General features: G+C 48.2%; 3 non-coding genes and 3 pseudogenes across 3 annotated transcripts; all 6 read right to left on the bottom strand.

Annotated features, from left to right (window-relative positions):
* Positions 1 to 1391: 1391 nt before the first annotated feature.
* On the bottom strand, positions 1392 to 1516 carry LOC135539061 (U5 spliceosomal RNA; annotated as a pseudogene).
* A 1150-nt stretch (positions 1517 to 2666) lies between these two features.
* LOC135539056 (U2 spliceosomal RNA) lies at positions 2667 to 2833 on the bottom strand (annotated as a pseudogene).
* A 4184-nt stretch (positions 2834 to 7017) lies between these two features.
* On the bottom strand, positions 7018 to 7136 carry LOC135539059 (U5 spliceosomal RNA). Its single transcript, XR_010455543.1, has one exon. It is a non-coding gene; the product is annotated as a U5 spliceosomal RNA (small nuclear RNA).
* A 304-nt stretch (positions 7137 to 7440) lies between these two features.
* On the bottom strand, positions 7441 to 7632 carry LOC135539067 (U2 spliceosomal RNA). The gene has a single exon (XR_010455545.1). It is a non-coding gene; the product is annotated as a U2 spliceosomal RNA (small nuclear RNA).
* A 4851-nt stretch (positions 7633 to 12483) lies between these two features.
* Positions 12484 to 12600, bottom strand: LOC135539057 (U5 spliceosomal RNA). Its single transcript, XR_010455541.1, has one exon. It is a non-coding gene; the product is annotated as a U5 spliceosomal RNA (small nuclear RNA).
* A 265-nt stretch (positions 12601 to 12865) lies between these two features.
* On the bottom strand, positions 12866 to 13034 carry LOC135539054 (U2 spliceosomal RNA; annotated as a pseudogene).
* Positions 13035 to 13378: the final 344 nt, after the last annotated feature.

The raw sequence follows: 13378 nt of genomic DNA, 5'->3' as shown, positions 1-13378 counted from the left end.
AGACTGACGGTTCCTTCACACCGGAGTGCGAGGCCCACTCCCTGCTCTTGACCCCAACACTGGAAGGTTTCCCACCATTTCAACAAGGGCCCCTAGCCCCTCCACCCCATCCAGTGATGATCCCATCTCCTCCATTCCACCCCCGCCTCCTCCACCGCCGGCCTCTGCATAGCTGGCAGCTCTGATGACACCTCCTTCCCGGCCCTGCCACCTGGACTGGGCGTTGGTGAGGTTGGTCTCTCCTGCTCCTTCCTCTCTGGGTCCTTCCTCTCCAGTTGCTCCCCCACAGAATGTCCTCCTTGCTTCCTTCCTGCCGCTGCCTCGGCATATAACTGCCGACGGGACGGGCAGTCGCGGAACAGGTGCAGCCTACTACCACACCCATGGCACTCCTTTGGCTCCCTACAGTCCTTTGCCTCATGCTCTCCCGATTTGCAGAAACGACATTTTCCCTTACTGCAGGCAGCCGTGACGTGCCCATACTCCCTACACTTCTTGCAAAAGGGGGTTGACGAGTGTAGAACAGCATCCCCCTGTCTGAGCCCAGTGAAAAGACCGCCGGGGATGGAGGAAGCCTTCGAACCCTTCTTTATCCGGCCTCAGCAGTACCTGGAACTGGCGGCGACCATTCCAGAACCCCAACGAGTCCTTCACGTACCTTGCCCCCGACGTCACATCGCAATACCGGCCCAGGAACGCTCTTATCGCACTGTCCGCCACATGCGGATTGTACATATGTACATTTATCGTCCTGAAGTTGGTCTTTGCCAGGCACGTTATGTCAAAAAATGACAAAGGCCTCTCCCCAGCCGCCGCTTTCGCTCTGTCCATCACCACATCGCACATTCCTTCTGTGTGAGTCACGTCGTAAGCCTCTTCCATAGTGTTGCCTTGGAGACACATCACCTCTGGTATCCTCAGTTTCAGGGCCCCCATCAGCACAGTTCTCCCAAATGTATCTCTTGGCATTCGTACTTCTTCCTCATTCTTCCAGGCAAACCGAATAGTGTTCTTTAGTCCGGCCTTCGGAACCGACAATGTGTTCCCACTACCAGCCATATATGTATGGCTGTAGTTTAATTAGTTTTCAGAAATTTTGGGAAAAATTCCCAAAAAACTCTTAACGCCCACCGGCCTTTGACCTTTGACTCAGCGGGCTCTGGGGCATCTCAGTACCGAGCTTGATCTGAGCCAAAAGGCAGAGAAGCGATAACCCACAAATGGAACCCTGCAACCGCCGGGCCCCGGGGGTCTCGACAGACCTCAGCGGGTTGGCAAAAGCCCCCCCCCACGGCAACAGACAGGCAGGTGTTTTTGGGAAAAGTCGCTAATGCGTCTTTAAGTCACTATCCTGGCCCACCTCTGTCAATTTCTCTTGAAACAAGATACCGGGCTCTGCAAGAAGCCAAGCCCCTCAAAAATACGTTGAACTCGTGTAAGTATTCCTCTCCACTGAAGTCTTTAGTAAAAGGCGAAAGGCTTGTGCGTAACCAGAGTCGTATGGAAGTCAGAGGTCGGGTCCCGAGACACACTCTGTCCACTCTAGGCCGGGTTCCCGCGGGTGCTCCCGGAACCCACTCTTCCAAGTTTTCGAGGGCTGTGGATAAAAGAAGGTCAGAGACACAGAGGCGGCACAGAGACAGAGAGAGTGAGGGAGACAGAGACAAAGACAGACAGAGAGAGAGACACACACACACTATCCTGGCCCCAATTTTTTTTTTTTTTTTTTTTTTTTTTTACTAAAATGGCGGAAAACCGGGGACCCCATTGAAGGGCGCTTCGCCCTTCTTTCAGTTTGAATGTTTTTTTCCCTTCTCTTCTTCTGCTAGCTAGCTAGCTAGCTGTTTACATAGCTTTGTGAATTTGTATTTTTCCTTGACAACGGGAGAAAAGTGTTGCACCGTTCCCGGAGGTACTGCAATACCGGGTCGATCAAATCAAATCAAATTTATTTATATAGCCCTTCGTACATCAGCTGATATCTCAAAGTGCTGTACAGAAACCCAGCCTAAAACCCCAAACAGCAAGCAATGCAGGGGTAGAAGCACGGTGGTTAGGAAAAACTCCCTAAAAAGGCCAAAACCTAGGAAGAAACCTAGAGAGGAACCAGGCTATGTGGGGTGGCCAGTCCTCTTCTGGTTGTGCCGGGTAGAGATTATAACAGAACATGGCCAAGATGTTCAAATGTTCATAAATGACCATCATGGTCGAATAATAATAAGGCAGAACAGTTGAAACTGGAGCAGCAGCACGGCCAGGTGGAATGGGGACAGCAAGGAGTCATCATGTCAGGTAGTCCTGGGGCTTAGATTCTTAGACACTTAGATTCACACAGGACACCGAATTGGACAGGAGAAGTACTCCAGATATAACAAACTGACCCCAGCCCCCGACGACACAAACTACTGCAGCATAAATACTGGAGGCTGAGACAGGAGGGGTCAGGATACACTGTGGCCCCATCCGAGGACATCCTGAGACAAAGCTGAGTATAGCCTGCAAAGATCACCGCCATGGCACAACCCAAGCCAACCCAGACAGGATGACCACATCAGTGAATCAACCCACTCAGCTGACGCACCCCTTCCAGGGACGGCATGAGAGAGCCCCAGTGAGCCAGTGACTCAGCCCCTGTAATAGGGTTAGAGGCAGAGAATCCCAGTGGAAAGAGGGGAACCGGCCAGGCAGAGACGAGACAGCTGGACACTTGGGTCGATGCGTGGAGCGGACGGAGCAAGCCCCATTTCCGACTCCCTGTTCGAAAAATCCATTGGGGGACGTATCAGATATTAAACTGATAAGAACAGATTTTTTTTTTTATAGAAAAAATTATTTATTACTCACAATGCCATACATTCATACAACTCAAAATCATACTTTTCTTTCAAACTCAAATAATGGCATTTTTAATTAACAAAGACCACACAAACCAAAACAAAAACTCAGGGGAGCATCGTCCATCCACGTCATACCTAACCAAATCCTTTCCCTATCTCCACGTCCCTAATCTAACTATCACTCCCAGCCCTAAACCCCCCTTCCACCTCTCCCGTGCCGCATGCTGCCCCCACTTCCTCTCATCACACTTCATCCTCCCCCTTAAATCTCCTTCCACCCTCCTCACTATCCCTTCCACCCCCCAATCTCTCCCTGTCTTAACTAAATTCTGCCTGGCTTCCCACAGCCCCCGTTTAAAGAGACTCATGAGAAGCCAGAGCAGAAACGTGTCCCTATCCATTCCCCTCGCTCTCCCTACGCCTCTCTCTAACCTAGCCCATGTCAACACAAAATCACTCCTAACCACACCTAGCAACACCCGTGCCCTAGCCCATACTAGTCCGGCAAAGGCACAGTCCCAAAAGGCATGGCGCACAGTCTCCTCCCTGCCACAAGCAGATCTTGGACAGGTGGGGGATCGCGCCAAACTATGCCTTGAACGTACCGGCAAGCACTTGTGGAGGCTCAACCAATTCAGGTCCTTGAGCCTGTTGTCCAGGCCCCGCGCCTGCACTCCCTCCCAGACCACTTCCGAGATGCCCGCTACAGGCGCCGGACTCCCTGCCTGCCTGACCTCCTCGTACAGGTGCCTGTGGTCTAAACCTACTCGGGCAACTTCAACCTCGGGGTGCGCACGCAGCCACTTGGCCGCATGGCCAAAGTGCCACGGCAGCTGTTCCGCCCGAGGACCCGTGTTAGACCACACCATTATGCTTCTCGCCTGATACGAGAAGAACACCCGCAGGAGGTACCCGGACGGGTGTATCACTGGATGAGCAAGCTCTGTCAACAGAAAGGAAACGATAATTGCATCCAGCTTGAGGGGGAGATGTGGTAACCCCTACCTCCCTCCCCGATAAGACAGAGCATGCGCGCCCTGGCGACCCACTCGTACCTGCCACCCCACATGAACTGAAACACAAGCCTCACTAGAGGCCTCCTCAGACAAGCCGGCAATGGGTAGATGTACGCCAAATACAAAAGAGATGGCAATACATCCACCTTTAGGACCAGGACCTTACCTATAAAAGACAAAGACCTAGCCTTCCACAATGCTAGCTTCTTCTGTACCACTGCGATACCCATGTTCCAGTTCAGGGTCGCTGAGCCAGAGGTCTCAAAATGGACCCCGAGAATCCTCAGGGCCCCGTCACAGAGAGATAACCCCCCAGGCACATCCGTCCTACCACGCCATCTTCCAAAAAACTTGACGGAAGACTTAATGTGATTAAGAACTGCCCCCGACGCTCGGGTGAAATCCCCAATAATGGCAAGAGACCTTGTCAGGGACAAGTCCTTGCATAGCAGCAAGGAAGTGTCATCAGCGTACTGCGTCAACTTGACGCGCAAACCACCGCTTCCAGGGATCAACAAGCCCTCCACCCCTGTGTCTGCCCTAATGGCAGCCCCCAGAGGCTCCATGTTCAGAACGAAAAGGAGAGCCGAGAGTGGGCATCCCTGCCTGACCCCAGACGAGAGGTCAAAAACGTCCCTCAAGTGACTGTTTACACTAACTCGGCACCCCGCTCCGACATATAATGTATGGATCCATCCTATGAATTTCTCCCCAAATCCTAATCCACCTAACACCCTGAATAGAAAGGATCTATTCACGCGATCAAAGGCTTTCGCCTGATCTAGCGCTGCTACCATCAAAGGCAGCCCTCTATCTTCAACCCAAGCGATGGAGTCCCTAATCAACTGTAGGTTCCATCTAATAGAGCCACTAACCTATACCTACTATCCCTAAATGTGACATCCACCCCTAAAACCCTCCCCTGCATTACAACAAAAGTGCCCTCTACCTTCACCTCCCTATTCCCAAACAAAATCCCTACTCCTGTCGAGTGCACCCCTCCTATGCTCCAAAATGACTCTCCCTTATTCCACTCCCTCTTAAATCTAACAACATCCCCTCCATCCCTCAGGTGAACCTCCTGTACAAAACAAACATCAAAACCCACCCCCTCTAAAAAACTAAACACCGCCCTCCTCTTAACAAAATCCCTCAAACCCCTTACATTTAAACTAAACAATTTAATAGAACTATTCATTAATTATTTACAACAACAAAAACCTCAGTAAATAAACCCAAACCAAAAACAGGAGGATCACCCGATGCTCCCCTGCTCCATCACATCTGGCGGGGATGCCTTCTCCTCTCCTGACGTACCCCCGTCCTCCTCCATTTCCCCAACCCAGAATGCATGTATGGTTTTAGGCCTTGAAGTGTCCTGCATCCTGGGTTCTCCACCAACACCCTCCATTACTCCTTCCCTGAAAGCTTCCGGGCCGAGGCTAGGGGACCCCATCTCCTCAAAGAGGAGTTGAGAAACCCCAGCCAGACAGTCCCGAGCCCCTTCCAGGGATTCACTCTCCACCGTATCCTGAGGGGCAGAAGAAAACAATGAATTTAGAGAAACTTTTCCCTACCCCTCCCTCTCTTTGCTACCCCCTCCCCCCCCTCCTCTTTCCGTCCCCCAGGTCCATCCTCTTCTTCCCTCTCTTCCTCTGAGATGGAGGCAAAGGGGTGACCATGTCCTCCATCCCCGCCAGTCCCTCCACCATCTCCCTCATTTGTTCCACCAGATCACTCCCCCACTCCTTCCTTCCATCTTCCCTATCTGCTCCCGTCTTCTCTTCTCTCTTCTTTTCCTTCACCGTTCTGTCCTCCGTCTCCTGCCTCTCCACTCCCTCTTCTTCAGCTCCGTCCTTCTCAACCCTTTGCACACCTCCTCCCGTTGCCCCCTTTTTCCTCTCCTCCTGTGCTGTTCTTTCTTCTGGGCCTGTTTTTGTCTCCGGGCCTCCTCTTCCTCCGCCTCCTACTCCCCCTCCAGCTGCAACTGCGTACGACCTCTGGCGAGCTGGGCAGTCCCGCCACAGGTGTGCTGATGAGCCACAGCCGTGGCACACCTTGGGCTCGGCACAGGCCCTAGCCTCGTGCTCACCTGATCCACAGATTCTGCACTTCCTGATGTCACCGCACGAGGCCATGGTATGCCCGTAGGCCATACACCGCCTGCAGAAAGGAGGCTGACGGGCATAATGCAAAGTCCCCCTGTCAGCCCCCAGGGAGAACATTGCAGGGGGATGGAGATAACCCCCCAGGCCTTTGGGGTCTTCTTTAAGGAGAGCCTGGAAGCTTCTCCTCCCATTCCAGAATCCGAGAGAATCCCTGACAAGCCTTGCTGAGGAGATGTTTTCCATATATCTCCCCAGGAAGGCCCTCACATCTTCATCTTTTACGTGGGGGTTATACATATTTACAGTCACCACCCTGAAATTATTCTTGGCCAGACTGCATGATGGCCCATCAGCTTCGCATCTCCCACTTCTTTTATCCTCTTCATCGTCTCCTCGTGCTGCTCTTCGGTGTAGAGGGTCACATCAAAACTCCCCTCCATCATGTTCCCTTGGAGACAGAAAACTTATTTTACTGTCAGCTTCAGGTCTCCCATCAGAATACTTCTCCCAAAGCTCTCTCTTCCAAATGGCTCCATCTGCTTCTCCCTCCAAATAAATTGAATGGTATTCGCCTGGCCAATCCCGGGGATCATCCTGCTTGTTGAAGATCTTGCCATTTCTCCCAGGAAAAATGGTTTTTTCGAGAAAAAAAAATCTGGCCTTCTTCAAAAAAGAACCCGTTGAGAAAAAATAGCGTTGTAAAGACCAAGGAAATAATCCTAGTTCGACCACAACTTCATACACCCTCCGGCCTTCGGCTTTCAGCTAAGCGAGCTCTGGGGCACCGCAGTACCAAGCTTGGTCTTAGCCAAAAGGCCGAGAAGCGATAACCCAAAATGAAACCCTGCAAGCGCAGGGCCCCCGGGGTCTCGACAGACCTCAGCGGGTTGGCAAAAGCCGTCTCCTCCCTCCCTTCCCACCCACCCACCCACCCACCGTCCTCGTCCCCCGCGCCCGGCGACAGACAGGCAGGTGTTTTTTGGAAAAAGTCGCTAATGCGTCTTTAAGTCACTATCCTGGCCCACCTCTGTCAATTTCTCTTGAAACAAGATACCGGGCTCTGCAAGAAGCAAAGCCCCTCCAAAAATACGTTGAACTCGTGTAAGTATTCCTCTCCACGGAAGTCTTTAGTAAAAAGCGAAAGGCTTGTGCGTAATGAAGAGAAACCAGAGTCGTATGGAAGTCAGAGGTTGGGGCCCGAGACACACTCTGTGCACTCTAGGCCGGGTTCCCGCCTAGAGGGCTGTGGATAAAAAGAAGGTCACAGACACAGAGACACAGAGAGAGAGAGACACACTATCCTGGCCCAATTTTTTTTGTTGTTGTTTTTTACTAAAATGGCGTGAAACGGGGGACCCCATTGAAGGGCGCTTCGCCCTTCTTTCAGTTTGAATGTTTTTTTCCCTTCTCTTCTTCTGCTAGCTAGCGAGCTGTTTACATAGCTTTGTGAATTTGTATTTTTCCTTGACAACGGGAGAAAAGTGTTGCACCTTTCGCGGAGGTACTGCAATACCGGGTCAATGCGTGGAGCGGATGGAGCAAGCCCCATTTCCGACTCCCTGTTCAAAAAACCATTTAATATAAGGTCCCCCGATGGGGGACGTATCAGATATTAAACTGATAAGAACAGATTTTTATTTTATTTTAATTTTTTATTAATAAAAAAGTTACAGTTTACTGTGACATTCTTTTTTCCATCAACACTTTTCCATTTTCATCCAAGTTTTACACTTCCCCAAATTATTTTACAAAAGTCCTCCCCATGCACGTGTTTGTCCATTTCAATCACATTTCTTAACTTCCATACAAACAAATAGAAGGCATCTACTGGTACAGTTATGTCCTTCTCCTTTTTAATACAAACATTTCTTTTTTCCCACAGTACCAGCTTCCCCAAACTAATAACTTGCCATATGGCTCTAAACTGTTCCTTTGGCAGTGTTAGGATCTCCTCTCCATACACAATATTCTTACCTTTCAAAACAATCTTGTTGCATACCATGTTAATAATGGGTGCGCACTTTCCCCAAAAATCTTTTGCAAAACCACACTCCCAGAATACATGCATTACTGTTTCACTTTTTTTGCACCTGGGGCACTCTGCGTTCACTGCGCAGTTGTCTATACATCCTCTCCTTTACGGCCAACCTATTTAAAGCACACAGCCATCCCAGATCCTTGCACTCGTTATCCATCCATTTTGGTTGTATTCCCTCCCAATTAACTGTTTTCAGATCATATCTCTGCTCCCAATTTTCCCTTATAATTTCATACATTTTCCTGTGGTCCAATAAGACCTCTCTTTCTATTTCCTTTATGTGTATTTTCAGAAATGATATGGCCTGTGTGTTGTAATACTTAGGTTTTACCTCTGCATTCAGTACCCTGTTGTCCCAAGGTATCATCCCTCTTAAAGTAGTCCCGAACCACAACCTGACAAAGAAAAATGATTTATGCTGTATTATTTTCAACAAGGTTTTACACATCAGATTAAGGAAAAGACAATCCAGCTTCACCGACAGACATGGGATGTCCCTCCCTCCCTTTGATACTTTCCCATACATCATCTCTCTCTTTACACTTTCATATGAGCCGCCCCATATAAATGAAAATATTAACCTTGTCACCACAATTTTGCTCCTGGCGTTGATTGGGAACACCAGTGCCAGGTAGATTAAGGTTGGTAATATGTTGGTTTTTATTACCATGATCTTTCCGCTGATCGTTAACCTTCTGCTTTTCCACATATTGAGTTTTACCTTTACTTTTTCAATCTTTCTTTCCCAATTTTACTTTATCCCATCCCTTTGAAAGAAATGCACCTCTAATATTTTTAGCCCATCCTTACAGACAGTTATGCCTCCCTTGCCCTCTGTTCTCCCTTCCCAGGCGCCACAGTACATCATAGAGGACTTCCCCAAATTAATTTTGGAACCCACTGCTTCTCCATAGGTTTTCCACAGTACAATCGCTATCGCCCGGTCAGAGCATAGGAACAGAGTGGTGTCGTCTGCATACTGGGCGATTTTAACCCTTTCTCCGTTACTCCCTGGGATATGCACCCCGTCTATACCTGTATCATTCCTCATCAAATTCGCTAGTGGTTCAGCAAATAATACGTACAGTAGTGGTGACAGTGGGCACCCCTGTCTCACCCCACCTTCTTGAAGTACCGGTTTGCTGAGAAACCCGTTGATTTGTACTTTACTGTATGCTTTATTATACATTGTCTTAATCCAATTAACAAAAATGGTGCCACAATTCATTCTTCCTAGAATTGAAAACAAGAAGTCGTGACTGACCCTGTCGAACGCCTTCTCCTGGTCAACGTTCAACACACACAAAGGTAGATTTCTGTCCTTGGCCCAAAACAATCACATCCCTGGTTAACTGTAAGTTGTATGTGGCTGACCTATTCATAACCCCGCATGTCTGGTCCTCATTAACCAGACTAGGCATCACCTCTTTAAATCTATTTGTTATTACTTTCCCCAAAATTGTATTGTCCACATTTAGCAAGGTAATGGGCCTCCAACTTTTTAAGAGCTCTTTTTCTCCTTTCTTGTAAATTAAGCTAATTACACCAGACCTCATGGATTCCGGCATCATCCCCTCGACCAAGATCTCTTTATACACCTCTAGTAAATCCTCACCTAGGATACCCCAAAACCGACAATAGAATTCTTTTGGTCATCCATCACTCCCTGGTGTTTTATCGGCTTTCAGAGATTTCAATGCCTCCTCTATTTCCTTTCTAAATGTGTTCTTTCTTCAGTGTTTAGCTTTTTGCTTATATTATTTAATAATTCCTCCATTCTTGCTTTATCCAATTCTTTCTTCTTGAACAAAGCTTGATAGAATTCCTGAGCGCACGTCATTAAATCTTCCTTTTTGGTAACCTTCCCACTACCTTTCTAATTCAGAAATTACAGACTTTCTTTGTTTTTCTTTAATACTTTGAAAAAAAAACTTGGAACATTTTTCATCTTGTTCTTTATCTGTTATTTTGGCCAGAAATGTAAAGTGTTGTGTTCTATTTTCTTTTGGATGTTTCTGTATTCCTCCCCACACACCTGCTTACCCTCATTTATTTCAGAATGTATAGCCTGCAGTTCATTTTGCAGTTCTTTCTCGAGATGCCTCTCTTCCTTTTTTTTCCTTTTGCTATAACTTTGACAAAAATACCTTATTTTGATTTTTACCGCCTCCCACCATTCAGCTGTGTTTTCAAATGCCCATTTCATATCCCTCCATGAATTATAAAAGGTTGTAAACTCGGCTCTAAAATCTGCACATTCCAGCACCTTCATATTTAACTTCCAACGTCCTCTTCCTATCTCCACCCCTTAGTTTCACAAGAAGCCCCAATTGTGTCGTGGTCTGAAAACCAGTTTGGATGCATGAAGAAACTCAAGCTTTGGATGGTCTTGGATACAAACAGATAATCCAATCTTTTGCTTGCTTGAGTTTCTCCATGTATGCCCTATACCTGTTTTGTTATGTCTCCTGTATATGTCTGCCAAGTTGTAGTCACCCAAAACGTTTTTTTAAATATTGTGCAGTAAAATCATATTCCCCCTCTAAGTCTGTGTTGAAATCCCCCCCCCCCCCCCCCATTATCACTATGCGGTTTGTGCACAAAACATTGGGTAAGTTCTTAAAGAATATCTAACCTTTCCCCTTTTACTGCCGGAGCATATACGTTTACTAGGCGCACCCTGTTATTGTTCAGCCTGCCATCTACGTATACAAGCCTCCCTGGGATAATAATTGTTTCCTCCTCAATTACGAACCCAGTATCCTTAAATAATATCCCCACCCCATCCAAGTGCACGTTGCCTATGCTCCATACTGAAGCACCTGCCTTCCAGTCCTTGCTGAACCTTTTGATGTCCTCTGCATTCTTCAGGTGACACTCCTGCAGGAAGCACACTTGGAAGTCCAATGCCTTTAAGGAAAAAAACAAAGATGCCCTCTTGACAGTGTCTCTCAGTCCCCTGGCATTAACTGACAGGACTTTAAACATAATTTTATTTTATGTTCTGTCTCTTTTCCCCTTGGTCAGAAACATTGTTGACAGCAAACTGTCCACCATAGAGCCACTCACGAACTCTGGCTGGGAATCCCTGCTGCCCTCGCTGTCCTCCTCTGATGGTGCAACCAACGGTACTGGTGGAGGCTCTCTTGCTGAGGGAGGCTCAGGGCCTGGAGCTCCTTGCTCTTCTGGCTCCTTGTTCTCCAGGGCGCAGAACCTGCTGGATGTCTCTATTACTTGTTTTTTTCCCTCGTTGTCCCACCTCTCCTCTGTTACTTTCCTTTTTGCTGTTCTCTTCCCCTCTACTGTTTTCCAATCCATCTCTTTAACCTCTTCTGTTTCACCCCACTGTACTCTCCTTTCCACTGGGGTATCTGATATTATTATCCCCTGTGACGATTCCTCTGTTGCCGCCTGTTCTGGTTGAGCTGAGGTTCCTGCCACCGGGTTCCCTAAAGCACAGGGCTCCGACACATCACCCGGAGCCTTTCTCGGGGAAGCCTCCGGGAGAGGCCTCGGGAGGTTCTCAGGTGCGGGTGCATGGTCTCTCGTGATCTCGTCCAATACCACTTCGATGTTTCGCAGTGATTCCGCATAGGTTTTGTGTCTGTCTGGGCAATCTTTGAACATGTGCTCAGTTGAATCACACAGAATAAACATTTTGGGTTTTTTACAATCTCTTGCCAGATGACCCGCCTCCAAACAGTTTCTACAAAATGTATTCAGGCACAATGCTGCAATGTGGCCCTCTTCTCCGCATCTTCTACATGTTTTAGGCTGTCCGTGGAAGTACAGGTACCCCTTTACACCGCCAATGTAGAAGGACGCTGGGGGATATTCAATTCCCCCCGTCCGTGTTCTAAATCGGACAGCGTATTTTCTATTCCCATTCCACATGCCATCGTAATCCATTGCTTTTGTTCCAACTTGCGAACAGAGGTCCACGTTGAAGTTGGAGATCGGTGTTTCGTCCTTGTGTTCCAGGCACTTGTTCCAAGCTTCCTGACACAGGTATTCCCCCGTGAAGGTGACCTTGAAAGCATTCCGTACAGGAAAGTCTCTGTAGTAGTAGATCCGTTCCGTCGTCACTCCCAGAAATTCAAAGATGACTTCCTTTGCAAAACTCCTTCTTCCCATAACGAACTGCATTCCGTCCATTTCGTTCCCGACAAACCGAATAGTGTTCAAAAGTCGCGCCGAAGGGGTCGACGTAAAGTTTCCAGTCGCCATCACCTTCTTCCTTTTGTTGATCAAGCTGCGGGCATGCCACACACTTAATTTGAGCCAAAAGGCCAAGAAGCGATAACCCACAAATGGAACCCTGCAACCGCCGGGCCCCCGGGGGTCTCGACAGACCTCAGCGGGTTGGCAAAAGCCGTCTCCTCCACCCGGCGACAGACAGGCAGGTGTTTTTGGGAAAAAGTCGCTAATGCGTCTTTAAGTCACTATCCTGGCCCACTGTCAATTTCTCTTGAAACAAGATACCGGGCTCTGCAAGAAGCAAAGCCCCTCCAAAAATACGTTGAACTCGTAAGTATTCCTCTCCACGGAAGTCTTTAGTAAAAGGCGAAAGGCTTGTGCGTAATGAAGAGAAACCAGAGTCGTATGGAAGTCAGAGGTCGCGGGTGCTCCCGGAACCCACTCTTCCAAGTTTTCGAGGGCTGTGGATAAAAAGGTCACAGAGACAGAGACACACACACACTATCCTGGCCCAATTTTTTTTTTTACTAAAATGGCGGGAAACGGAGGACCCCATTGAAGGTCGCTCCGCCCTTCTTTCAGTTTGAGTGTTTTTTTCCATTCTCTTCTTCTGCTAGCTAGCTAGCTAGCTGTCTACATAGCTTTGTGAATGAGTATTGACAACGGGAGAAAGGTTGCACCGTTCCCTGAGGTACTGCAATACCGGGTCGATGCGTGGAGCGGACGGAGCAAGCCCCATTTCCAACTCCCTGTTCGAAGAATCCATTTAATATAAGGCCCCCGATGGGGGACGTATCATATATTAAACTGATAAGAACAGATGATGATTCAAAGCTTTTATTCTAACTTTGCATACATTTACACGGTGAACATTTCTTTTAACATGTCCATTTCCAAACAAAACTTGTAACAAAAAAAGCAACCCATCATTTTTCAAAAACACTGAAACCCTTTTTCTCTGGTAAGAGATAGGCAACCAACGCCCGCCCCCAATCTTTTCCAGGGGGCTGCTGCAAACTAACAAAAATCACAAGCCATCAATAAGCATAAGCATTCCAAATCCCACAAAACCTACCAACCTTCCTTCTAAACTTTACCTACCTGACAAGCCCCAACCCCCCTTTCCACTGCTCTAATTCGGCATGGTGGCCCCACTTCCTCTCCTCCCTCCTTATCCTCCCC

This window comes from Oncorhynchus masou, unplaced genomic scaffold, assembly GCF_036934945.1.
Source record: "Oncorhynchus masou masou isolate Uvic2021 unplaced genomic scaffold, UVic_Omas_1.1 unplaced_scaffold_1366, whole genome shotgun sequence".
In the NCBI taxonomy this organism is placed as follows: Eukaryota; Metazoa; Chordata; class Actinopteri; order Salmoniformes; family Salmonidae; genus Oncorhynchus; species Oncorhynchus masou.
Note: the sequence above shows the minus strand (reverse complement) of the source record. Positions and strands in the feature narration are given on the sequence as shown.